Raw genomic sequence first — 12,427 nt, 5'->3', positions numbered from 1 at the left:
TACTTTCTTTAAATTTTGTTTTGAAACAGTGTCTCATATGTAGTTCTGGTTGATCTGAAACTCACTATGTAGACCAGGCTGGTATTGAACTCAGAGAGATCTACTTATGTCTGTCTGTCTGTCTGTCTCTCTCTCTCTCTCTCTCTCTCTCTCTCTCTCTCTCTCTCTCACACACACACACACACACACACACACACACACACACACACACACCTGAGTGCTGGGATTCAAGGCATGTGCCACCATATCTAGCCCCATCTTTCTCTTAGAACACAAAAAATGATTCTGGAAATCCAGTTCGAGCTGCACACTAGAGCTTCCCTCTGACACTGGATGAAATGTAGTGGTAGAACCCAAACTCCAGTTCCCACAGTCACCCGGAGTGCTTGTCACCTCTGGGAAAGACTTGGAGAGATCAGCTCAGCCCAACAGTGGATGGTTTTTTAACTCCAAATGTCCTTTCTCTCAGGATGGACAGCCCAGTCCTGCCAGTGCTCTGGCCTTGGCCTTTTCCCCATGGGGACTAAGACCACAGACAGGACTGCGTTCTTTCTATACATGACTTTCCCCTTGGTCTGGCCACACGGAGCTGGGGTGCTGTTTAGCAGGGGGCCTCCTCCATACTTGCCCCTCCTTTTCCTTCTTATTTATTTATTTGTTTGTTTGTTTGTTTGGCTTTTTGAGACCAGGTCTCTCTATGTAGTTTTCTATCTTGGAATTCACTATGTAGACCAGGCTGGCCTTGAAATCACAGAGATCCTCCCTCCTCTACCTCTCAAGCCTGTTTTCTGTTCCTTCTTTCCCTAAGACAGGCAACCAAAACTAGTAAAAGAGACATTTGCAAGGTCAGCGTCACCCACCTCTTGCCCCTTTCCCATGCCCAGCTCCCACCTCTGTCTGGCACCCTAGCCCCAAACGGCATCTCCAACATCCCTCTCTCTGTGACTCCTGCCCTTCTGTTGGTGGAGCTTGGGAATCCCACGTGGTCCTGGCCTGTGGCTCTCATGCAGACTGGGAAACATCCATGGGCCTACACTTAAACTTGAGAATGAAGGCATGCTCTCCACTGTGAGAGTTTTGTGGTCAGACATGATCATAGGGTGGGACATTGGCGCTAGCCAGAGTTAGCTCGATAAGAACAGCTTCCCTGTAGGAAGAGTGGAGAGTGGAGATAGAAGGTTCCAGCAGAAGTTCAAGTATGGTCATCTTATCTCACCAAGCTCCCCGATGGGACTAAGAAACCTAAAGGCTGAGTGCCTCTGGGTAAGCAGCCTTTCTCTCTGCATACCTGCCTCACCACGTACTTTAACATAGCCTGACCCACAGTGGCCCACAATGCGTCATCCATACCCTTACAGTCCTAAGCTACCTTCTGAGGAAGCCACTCTAAAGTCTTGGGCAGGCATCACTAGACAGTGCAAACTCAGCACAAGGACCCAGGGTCTGAGAAAAATCTAGCCTTACTTCAGGAGTTAAGCATTTCTGAGGCTACTCCCTCAGACCTAGCCAAGAAGAGCAGATGGGGCATTGATGTGGATGAATAAAGATAGCAACAGCTGAATCCACTGACATGTCATCGGTACCAACTACCTAGGTGGCCAGCCAGACATCATCAGCTCCGTGGTGCCTGATCCCTTCCCCCACACCCCCATCTTAATTGCATTTCTATTGTTGTGAAGAGACACCATGGTCAAGGCGACTTATATAAGAAAGAGTGTATTGGTGCTTATAAGTTCAGAGGACTAGAGTCCATGACCATCATGGTGGGGAGCATGTTTGAAGGCAGGCAGGCATGGCACTGGAGCAGTAGCTGGGTCTTCACATTTCATCCACAAATGGGAGCAGAAAACTAACTAGAAATGGCCTTGGCTTCTGAAACCTCAGAACCCACCAGAACATCTCCTCCAACAAGGACACACATCCTAATCCTTCCTAAACAGTTCCACCAACTGGGGACCAAGCATTCAAATACATGAGCCTCTGGAGGTGGCATCAGCATTCAAACCACCACACACTCTCCTTAGCAGATGGGAGCTGGGGGTAGAGTTCCTGGGGCTGCTTGAAGCTTATGCACCATTCTTTTCAGAACTTTCAGATCAGGTAAGTGGGGGTGGGCTGTCTACATTTTCCTCACAGAAATTACGGAGCAAAGTGTCTGAAACTCTGTCAGGCTGCAGGTGCCCCTGTAGGCCAGAAGACAGGCCTGCATCCCCTAGAAGTGACATTACAAATAGTTGTGAGCCACCATGTGGATCTGGCAACAGAACCCAGGTCCTTTGCAATAGCAGCAAGAGCTTTCTACTGCTGATCCATTGCTCCTGCCTTCACCCTTTTTTTTTTTGTGCCCCCTGAGACTATTTTGTCCTGCCCACTCATGGGTGTGGGCCATGATCAGAGTATGACTAACCTAAGGGCCACACCCATAAAGAGACTGACTCTCCCTCCTCCCTAAGCCAGCAGCTGGCTCTTCAGCTGTGGGTGGGGACACGATTCCTTCTTCCCTCATCATCTAATTATTTTTATTAAAACATGATTTGTTGGACTTTATCTACCCCCTTTAGCTTGGGAAGCAGATGGATAATGAATACCTCTGATTTGTGCTATAGGAAACAGCTCCTTGCCTATGTACTATGGATTCAACTAACCATGGCTCCTGTGACAGGCCAGATGTAGGTCCTCCAGCCCCACCCTCTGCTTCATAAAGCTTACACAGGTGTCTTTGCTGATCCTCTTGTCTCTGTCTCTCACCTTTACCCTGCCCTGAGCAGGGCCCCTCCAGGGAGTAAGTACTCTCCCCAGCCCTTCACCCAATGCCACACTCGTTCTTCTGATTCTAACAGGAAAGCTCTCTGTCCCTCCCCTCTCTGTCCCTCCCGTGACCTGTGACCTTACAGCCAGGATGACTAGAGCTCCGACACACTGCTCTTTTCTTGTGTAAGTTTACCTCTTACCACCCCAGCTCCGTCAGTCAGTTCTCGGCATCGGTGCATTTGGCAGGCTCTTGAGCAATCTGACAAGAACATAGAGTCTGCACGTGGCCTTAAAGATATTCCAACCAAGCGGGGGCTGAGGCTGGCAGTGGGGCTGAGCCCAGTGGTAGAACATTTACCTATGACTCCCAGCACTAGGACAGACAGACAGACAAAACCACAAAACCCTTCAGCTAAATAAAAAGGAGAATTATAACACCCTCTGTGGCTGGGCAAGCCTCTAGGGAGACTTTTGTCTGTATTTGAAATTTTCCATCCCTCCTCTTGGAACAAACCCCTGGCTTTCATCCCAGCCCTGTGCCCTGGACAGCTTCCTAATGTAGAAGTGAGGCAGAACCCCTCCTGGCACATGCTGCCGTCCTGAGGACCTAGGGGCACAGTGCACACTTTTCTCTGCGAAGAGCTCAGAGAGTTATGGCTGTGTCCAGGGCAGTGAGGCAGCATAGAGCCATGAATAAGGGATGAATGGATCTACATAGAGGAGGACCCCAGTGACCCCAGAAAATGTCCAAATTGTGTATGACTTTAATACTGGCTTTTATGAGTCCCGAGGTAAGTCTGTGAGTTCTGGGCCATTTTGGTCTATTGATCTACATACTGAGTTCCAGCAAGTGCTGCAGAGTAAGACCTTGTCTCAAAAACAAAAGAAAACAAACGAGCAAAACCCTGAATCTTCAGATCCTGGCAGAACTTGGGGCCTCACCTCAACTACTTCTTAGTTTGGGTGAGGACTAAATAGGACCTAAGTAGGGGTCTAAATAGGGCCCTTCTAGGCAACCACTTTATGCTAGCCACTGGGTCCTAGGATAGGCTGGCTTAGCTCAGCCACATCTGTGAGTGTGACTTCAGCAGGTCACTTGGATCACGGGAGTAAAAGGAGGGTGGCAGTGTGGCTAGCCTCGGGTCCCCAGGCCTTTGAGCTGGTGACTTCATCCCTGTGAGATCCTGAACTCTCCAAACTTAGAGGATTCCTCACCTGACCAGATGCAGAAGGCACTTCCGGAGCCCGGCAGCCCTTCCCCTGAGATTGTATCCTGGAGAACTTTACAGAAAGAGAATAGTTTTAGGGTCGTGAATGGGTGGGGTTTGGGGAAGGTGGGTGGATCCAGACCTGCCTGTTCCCTGGATGGACCCTGAAAGGGTCATCATAAAGCAGGGAACTGGCTCCAAATGCAGCTTGTAAAGCAGAGTAAGTGTGTGTGAGTCACATAAAATAATAGGTTCCAATCTGACATTACCACGCATGTGCAGAATGTGCCTGATAACCTACTGGCCCAAAGTTTATCCCAATCATGTAGCCAGAGTCTACTCCCATCAGCCTCATGTGGCCTGATTATCTCCGTGTAGGGGGTAGGGGGACAAGCATCTGTCCCTTTTAAAGACACCACACTGTTTTTTTACAGTATTCTTCCCCTGAGCTAAATGCCTTGAGAGCATCTTGAGAGCCCTTGAGAGGGACTGGAGAAAAACGTCCCTGAAGCTGCTAATCTCATGACTTGGGAGCCAGAGGCAGGGGAACTGCTAGTTTGAGAGGAGTCTGAGTAAGACCTTGTCTCAAGAGGAGGAGAAGGAAAAGAAAGGAGGGAGAGGAGGGGGAGGGGAGAATGAGGGAGAGGAGGAGGGGGAGGAAAAGAAAAAGAGAGTTCTTCCTGTTAATGAGGCAGACAACCTATTGAAATTCCTTAGGGGAAGGAAGACCCTGGTCCACTCTTGGATCACTGGGGTTCTCTACCTCTGGACAGCATGACCAGACAGACCACAGCCCTGCCACCCAAGCCAAAGGAAAAACACATTGCCCTGGTGGCCAAGTGGAAGGACTATCATCCAAATATTTCCACCACAAACCTTGTATCTCCTCCTGTGGCTTCAGGATAACTGGACGTTATTGTTTCTTTTTTTTCCCCTACAATTTGTGTAAATTAATGTCTGTCTCATTTAGGTTCTGACAGTTCTTGGGGATTACCTGCTTTTTAAAAATGTATTTATTCATTTTACATCCTGATCACAGAACCCCCCCCCCATATCATGTGTGTTTTTTTTTTTTAAGTTGCAAAATACCCTTGTGATCATATGATTCTGATGTTTCTTCCTCTCGTTTGTACTGAGTTCATGCTGGTAGAGAATATGTATAAAACAACACCCCTAAATACGTTTACCCGTGAAATGGGTACTGAGTTGGTAGTCCGGACATCACATTCATTCATCATGAGACACTCAAGAGTCTGGAGCAGATGAATGTTAGCCCACGTACCCTCTCTCTAGGATGTATTTCTCTCTCCTTTCAAAGACCAGACAGAATCTGCATGTGGAAGGTGGAAGCAGGAGGGTTCGGTCTTGCAGACGGCCCCAGCTACGTAGTGAATATGGATGAAATTTCACAGGAGGAAGCTGCTTTTTCAAACGGAACCTTCTGCAAGGCCGATTAACAGATGGGAACAGTCGGTGGATACAGAGAAGTTGGAATGTCACAAGTTCAGAGCCAACTTATCTCAGGCTGCCTTTAATCCCCCCTAACAGATCTGGAAGCCACCTGACAGAGATGGAGGACCCGGAGGTCACCAAGAACCAGTCCAAACCTGAAGTTCTCCATTTTCCTGTAACCAGCCTCTCTGATGCTCCCCCCAATGTATTTGGAAAGTACCTTGATTTATTTTTATGATTTTATTTATTTGTTCTGTTACTAGAGAAACTTTATAAAACTGCTAACACACTGTAACTCAGAATGTAGGGTAAATTAACTCTCTGTCCCATGGCCATGGTCACTCACATTTGTCTCCGAAATAAACATCCCTTATCTTGTTAGACAGGGAGAGAAAGAAAGTGTTTTGGTTTTGATTTGGTATGAGTTTGAGGCCAGCCTGGGTCTTAGATAGGAGGTCCTGTCTCAAAATTAAATAAAACAATAGAAATTAAAATGGAGCCAGGAAGTAGGCTCAGGACGTTTAAAAAAAAAAAAAAGAAAAAGAAAAAGAAAAGAAAGGAAACATGTTCGCATACAACCGCATGAGCTGAGTTCCATCCCCAAAGCCTGTAATAAGCCAGATAAAATGGCTGACATCTGCAACATCAGCACCTCTATGTCAAGGTGAAAGATGAAGACATGAGCTCTTGGGCCAGCTTACCTGGAGCGCACTCCATGCTAGAATCTGCTTGAAAAACAGTGGAGGAAGAAAATCAACTCTTGAAAATGGTCCTCCGACCTTCACACACACACAGTGACACAAGTATACCCATACTCACATGAGCACACACATGTGCACACACAGTAATAATGAAATGTTAAAACAGATTAGGTGTAGCTGGCCATGGTAGTTTATGTGTGGACTAGGGATGCAGAGGCAGGAGGATTATGAATTTGAGGCCAGCCTGAGCTCTATGGGAGTTCATGACCACATTGTGTGTCTATATCTCTAAAAGTGAAAAAGAATTAGAGGAGGGACTGGAGAGATGGCTCAGCGGTTAAGAGCACTGACTGCTCTTCCAGAGGTCCTGAGTTCAATTCCCAGCAACCACATGGTGGCTCACAACTATCTGATGTCCTCTTCTGGTGTGTCTGAAGAAAGCAACGGTGTACTCATATACATAAAATAAATAATTCTTAAAAAGATAATTTAAGGAGCAGGCTTTGACTGCCACCTTCTGGGTGTGAGCAGCCAGCCTTGGCAATTCCTGTTTGGACAACAGTGCCTCAGGCTTTCTTGCCCTGCGGCTGAACAGTGACTAAGCACTTTTGGAGATGGAAGGAAATACTACTTGTGAGATACTTAGATATGAAACCAAATAGGCTGCGGTATTTAGCAGCCTTGAAAATGCCCTAAGGAGGCATTGAGAAAGGTTTTGGGTTTCTCCCAGGGTTGGGTCTATGTCCTAGTGGGTTTAACAGAATCCTGGGTGGTCTCAAGCCTCCAGAAAATGCGGAAGCATTGGCCTCACCCTGTTCCTTGAAGAAGTCACCTGCTCTTCAAGAGGCTCCTCCCCAACAGAGAATGCAGCTCCCCCTGCCACACCCCGGTCTCCTTGCCAGAGCAGCCAGCTGCATGCCTGCCCTTTTTTCTCTACTTAGCTTCTGTTTAATTTAATAGTTTTTGACTTGCAGAGAAAATACCAGGTGTTCTTGTGGCATTTCAAACATGCTTATTTTTGGTTAACCAGTATTTACACCTACTCCTGCCCATTTACCTGATTTGGTTTTGTTTGTTTGTTTTATATTCATTTGTTACTTATTGTGCAAGAGTGTGAACATACACATGCACAGGTGCACGTGCACACACACATGGAAGTCAGAGGGCAGCTCCTAGGAGACAGCTCTCTGAACTCAGGTAGTCAGACTTGACTGCAGGGGCTTCTCATGAACCATCTCACCTGCCCATACCGTCTGTTGAGTTTGGAAGCAGGACCTCGCTACGTAGCCCTGGCTGGCCTCAAACTTTTGGAGAGTCTTCTGCTCCAGACTCTTGGTTGCTGGGATCACAAGCATGCACCCATAGCCAGCCATGTCCTGTGCATTAGTGTCTGGAACATAATCTTGGGACTGGTGTGTCCTAAAAATACAATGCAGCGTGGCTGTTTGTTGAGTAGCAGCCTGTTGTTTGTTTGTGGTTTTGTTTTGCTTCTTTTTTCTTTTTTTTACTTAAGCAGTCTTTAATGAAAGCTGTGCAAGAGATCAAGAGATGTCTCTGCTCCTGCATCTTCTCCATCGTTTCTTCCTTGTATTTGCTCTTCTCCCTCCCTACTTGTCTGGACTTGGCTTTCCTCTGCAGGATCTTCTTGTGGTCCTTGTCCAGCTTTAGCCTGGTGACCTTGCTGGGGTGGACGCCCACATGGACAGTTGTGCCATTAGCCTTCTTTCGCTGAACGTTCAATGTAGATGACGTATTTCTTCCTGCACACTAGGACCGCTTCACCAATCTGCTGGCCTTTGTAGTGTCTTCGAACAACTGAACCTCATTATCCTTTCAAATGGTCACAGACTGAACGTCATACTTCTATTTCAGTTCTTTGGAAAGAGGGAAAGACATGATCTTCCTCCGAATGTGAGAAGGTGCACTGAAAGGCCGTTTGTGGTTCTTGCTTCTGTCAGAAGTCACGAAGGGATTGAACTTCATCTTGGCGGCTTGCGATCAAGCGATGGCCGCAAAAGGAAACGACTGACTTCTTGATATAGGTCAAAGCAAGCAGCTCGCTGCCCTTAAGGGGCAGCCTGCACTCCAGTGGAGAGTACATGAGTTCTGAGCACCTGGACTCTGGCCTGTTTATTTTTAGAAGCTGTTGACATTTATCAACAGCCAGTTCCACCCCTGCCACTCCTGAAGCCAAAGCCTTACAGCTGTCCCCAAGCATAGGGAAAAAACAGCATCTGCTCCCAGCCTCTCCCACCCCTACTGAACTCTGTCCACCAGTGTCAGGGCTGCACCCCTGTATGTTTGTTTTATTTTATTATTTTTTTTAAAAACAAGATTTATTTATTATATATAAGTACACTGTCGTTGTCTTCAGACACACCAGAAGAGGGCATCAGATCCCATTACAGATGGTTGTGAGCCACCATATGGTTGCTGAGATTTGAACTCAGTACCTCTGGAAGAGCAGTTGGTGCTCTTAACCACTGAGCTATCTCTCCAGCCCCTTGTTTTATTTTTAAAAACAGATTTATTTGCGCATGTGTGTGAGATAATGTGACGTAGATCTCTGAGGAGAACAGAAAAAGGCATCAGATTGCTTGGAGCTCAAGTTATGAGCCCCTCCACATGGGTGCTGGGTTCCGACCTCCAGTCCCCACCACTGAGCAGTACTCTAGCTGGTGAGCCTCCTCCCAGCCCACACCGTTTGGAGCTGACAGAGTAGAAACACAGCCCGGATCCTCCGAATCTGGACTCAAGGCTCCATAGCTGAGCATCCTTCTTCCCACACAGCAGCTCTGCCTCTGGCTCCACCGTCCTCTGCAGCCAGCTCTGCCACTCCTGTGTGCTGTCCATCTGTCCATCCAGGTGCCTCCTGTGACAGAACCCTGCTCACTCTCCTCTGTGTCCTTTTATTTCCCTCATCATTTGTTGCCAAGGGTGATGGGAGTGGTAGGTCCCAGAGTGTGAACGCGGTTTTGTTACTTTTGCCTCAAAGTGAACAGTTTTGTTACTTTTGTCTCAGGAGCTTCACCAGATGCAGGCCGGCTGACCCTTTTCTTCTGAGTTATTGGACAAGCTCGGGTTTGGTAGGTCAGGGTCTGCGGAAGAAACCTCCACCAGAGGACACTGTGAGGAGTGTCCCCAAGGGGCTCAGTGACTCAGAAGAGCTCTGACTATGCAAATAAAATACTTTGATTTTCTTCTATCAGAGTCATTGAAGACAAGCATACTTTTATATTTAATATTTAAATTATATTTATTTTTTGTTTATTTGTTGGGGGTCACCATGTACAATGTGTGAGAGGTCAAGGAACAACTTTTGGGGGTCAGTTCTCTCCTTTTGAGGGAGCAGAAGCTAAAAATCACCACACGGATGGGAAAGGATCACAGAGGGACAATCAAGATGGTAAACTTCCTGCCTCTTTCCTGCTCTCCTGACCTGAGACAAAAAGGCCTGGGGGTGCTGTGTGGGCTGGGGAGGCAGGGATTCTTTAGCAGACTGGTCCAGCCTGGTCTGATATGTACAAGGCCTGTCCTAAACATGTTTACCCAAAGCTGTGGGCCTATCTGCCCCCTTTCTTTGTTTAAACTGACCAGGGGAGGGGAATTTGCCCTGTGCTACTAAAACAACAGAACAATGTAAAAGACCCAGATCACCCCAGGAGTATCATTGTCCTCTCTGATTTGCAGGGAGTCTTTCTCCCTGGACTTTGCTCTCTGCCTCTCTGTGTGTGTCTCTGTGTGTCTCTCTGTGTGTGTGTCTCTCTGTGCTGTTTGTGTTTCTGTGTATGTTTATGTTTGCATTTTTCACTTGTAATCCATTTTGTTACTTATTGCTGCCTACTGTGTCTGAGACTTTTATTTTTCTTTTATGAATGTTTTGATGTACGTATATGTGCACAAATGAAGTTAGAGACAGTTGTGAGGCACCATGTGGGTGCTGGGAACTGAACCCAGGTCCTCTGCAAGAGCAGCAAATGTTCTTAACCGCTGAATCATGTCTTACATAGTCTGCCTTTAAGATATTTTTTAACGTATGTGAGCACACTGTAGCTGTCTTCAGACACACCAGAAGAGGGCATCAGATCCCATTAAAGATGGTTGTGAGCCACCATGTGGTTGCTGGGAATTGAACTCAGGACCTCTGGAAGAGCAGTCAATGCTCTTAACCGCTGAGCCATCTCTCCAGCCCAAGAACACTGCCTTTTAATTCTGGTAAATTCTCACAGTCTCCTAACAGTATAGAAATATGACCCCTATATACAAAAATTCACCCACTTGATGTTTCCAGTTTGCAGTGGCTTTGCTGTGTGAGCCTCAGAGCAATGGACCTTTCCAATGCCCAGCTGTCTGCCACCACCCCAGAATTCCTCATGGGTGGTAGTCACACGGAGATTTTTCAAGGGCAGCTGTGAACATCAACGTCCTATCCACTGGGTGCTGTTGTTCCTGCCATCACTGAGGCTGTGCCGGGCATCACTGTTGAAGTCCCAGAGACATTCTTCAGCCTTACCAGAACCTACTTGGTTTACTTTCCCATCCCTTTATCCTCAGATCCCCACATGACTTTGAGGAGTGTGTGTGTGTGTGTGTGTGTGTGTGTGTGTGTGTGTGTGTGCATTTCTTGTAACTTTTTGCTCCCAATGTATCTATATCTTCCTTACACACAGGAATGTTGGTCCCAGGAGGCAAACTCTTCCTCCTCTCTTCCCTTCCCTTCCCTTCTCTTTTTCTTTACTTTTCTTTTCTGGGCTTGTTTTTATTGAGGGGGGCTATGTTTGGGCTTCAAGCACTGCGGGCTAGAGTCCAGGAGGCCAACATCGTCACCTAAAGAGCAAAGGCTTGTGACCCTGCCGGTGCTGGTAAGGAGATCCACCATGATCACAGCCGTCACCACCAGGAACCCTCAGGGCTCCCCACTTACAAACCTCCACTCAGGTGAATCTGGGTCTAGACTCGGCTGCTCCAGAGGAGTTCAAGAGCAAAGACGCTCACAAATCGCCTTTCCCCAGTTTTCTCCCAGTCAGAACCTCTGGTGGCAAAGACTCCAGAGAAGGAGTAAGAGGCTGTGTTGGGGGTGGGGGGATGGGGAGGGTCACACGGTGGACTGGATGTTTGCTGTTACTTCCCAGCACACATACAGGAGCCCTCTGACCATTGAGGAGGGGTCACCGTGACCTAGCATATCTGAGCTTGGCTGTTCTTCTCCTCGTTCCTCCAGCTGCCTCGTGATACCTGCTCACTGGGGGCTCAGTGGTTTCTGACCACAGAAGGACCGCAGACAACTATTTTCTGCCACCTGCTTCATCTGTGGTAGGTTCACCTCATCCTGTGGTTTTCCACCGAACTCTTAGGGGCACTGAGGAGCCCTGACTGAGAACAGGAAGAAGTGACTAAAAGAGAGTGCTTCTCCATCCTCTCATGGCCAAACAAAATCACAATGCTCCCATCTTCTCCAGGGGCCATGTGGGGGGGGGGGCTGGGGACAGGAAGTACCTTCTTCCTAAAAGACAACATCAGGCCAGGGCGTGGAAGGCCCAATGCCTGCCACAGCTACACCAGTAGGCGCTGTGCCCAGCACTGTTTAGTGCTAAATGCACAGTGTCTCGTTTAGAGTTCTAGGTCTCACACCATCTCCCTAGAAACCCAGGCAATGACCTTCCAGTGCATAGGGAAGGGGCCAGAGACCCGGACAGCACTGTCATCAGAAAAGGAGTCGGCCTGCTTTCAGGGACCTGCACTGAAAAATACTGACCGTAGACATACTGTGAATGTGTGTGCCCTGCCCCTCCCCCCATTGATCTCAGCTGTAGTCTGGTAAAGCCACCAGGCCCCGACAGCGGTAGCAGCTGTTTGCACAATTGCAGCTGTACTCTGTAGCCCAGCCAATGCTGCCATCTGGAGGTTAGCAGTGCCCTCTGGTGGCATCTGTGAATCAAGAGTCACTGAAAGAATCACAGAAAACTGGACAGGCACTCTCATCCATCAAGGCCTCCTGGGCCTCACAACGTCCAGTCTCCAGCTCAGAGAAGAGAATCCAGATGTGGAGAGCCTGGGGACTTGGGGGAAAGTCGCAGGGGTAGGCAGAGGGGAGGGGACTTCCCACTCCCTTAGTGTCACTGGGACTGAACCATCGAAATAGCCCTCAGCAAAATGGTGCCAAACACCCTCTGCACAAAGGCACACTGCAGTCCTCTGTGCTGGTAGGGGAAGTGTCTCAACACTTTCTTAGCAGGAGTCCACACGTGGATGTTATGGTAAGTTATATTCCTTCTAGCGATGGGCTTTTGGATACATTGAGTAAGGTCCATGCCT

The 12,427-nt window shown here is 48.0% G+C and overlaps 1 pseudogene across 1 annotated transcript; it reads right to left on the bottom strand.

Annotated features, from left to right (window-relative positions):
- Window positions 1-6,065: 6,065 nt before the first annotated feature.
- Window positions 6,066-8,169, bottom strand: LOC308429934 (large ribosomal subunit protein uL24-like; annotated as a pseudogene). The gene is made up of 2 exons: window positions 7,621-8,169; window positions 6,066-6,136 (listed from the first exon to the last, which is right to left on the bottom strand). The product of its transcript is annotated as a large ribosomal subunit protein uL24-like (transcript).
- Between the last annotated feature and the right edge of the window lie 4,258 nt (window positions 8,170-12,427).

Source organism: Micromys minutus (genome assembly GCF_963924665.1).
Source record: "Micromys minutus genome assembly, chromosome: 14".
NCBI classification, from domain to species: domain Eukaryota; kingdom Metazoa; phylum Chordata; class Mammalia; order Rodentia; family Muridae; genus Micromys; species Micromys minutus.
This window is presented reverse-complemented; position numbering and strand designations above follow the sequence as displayed.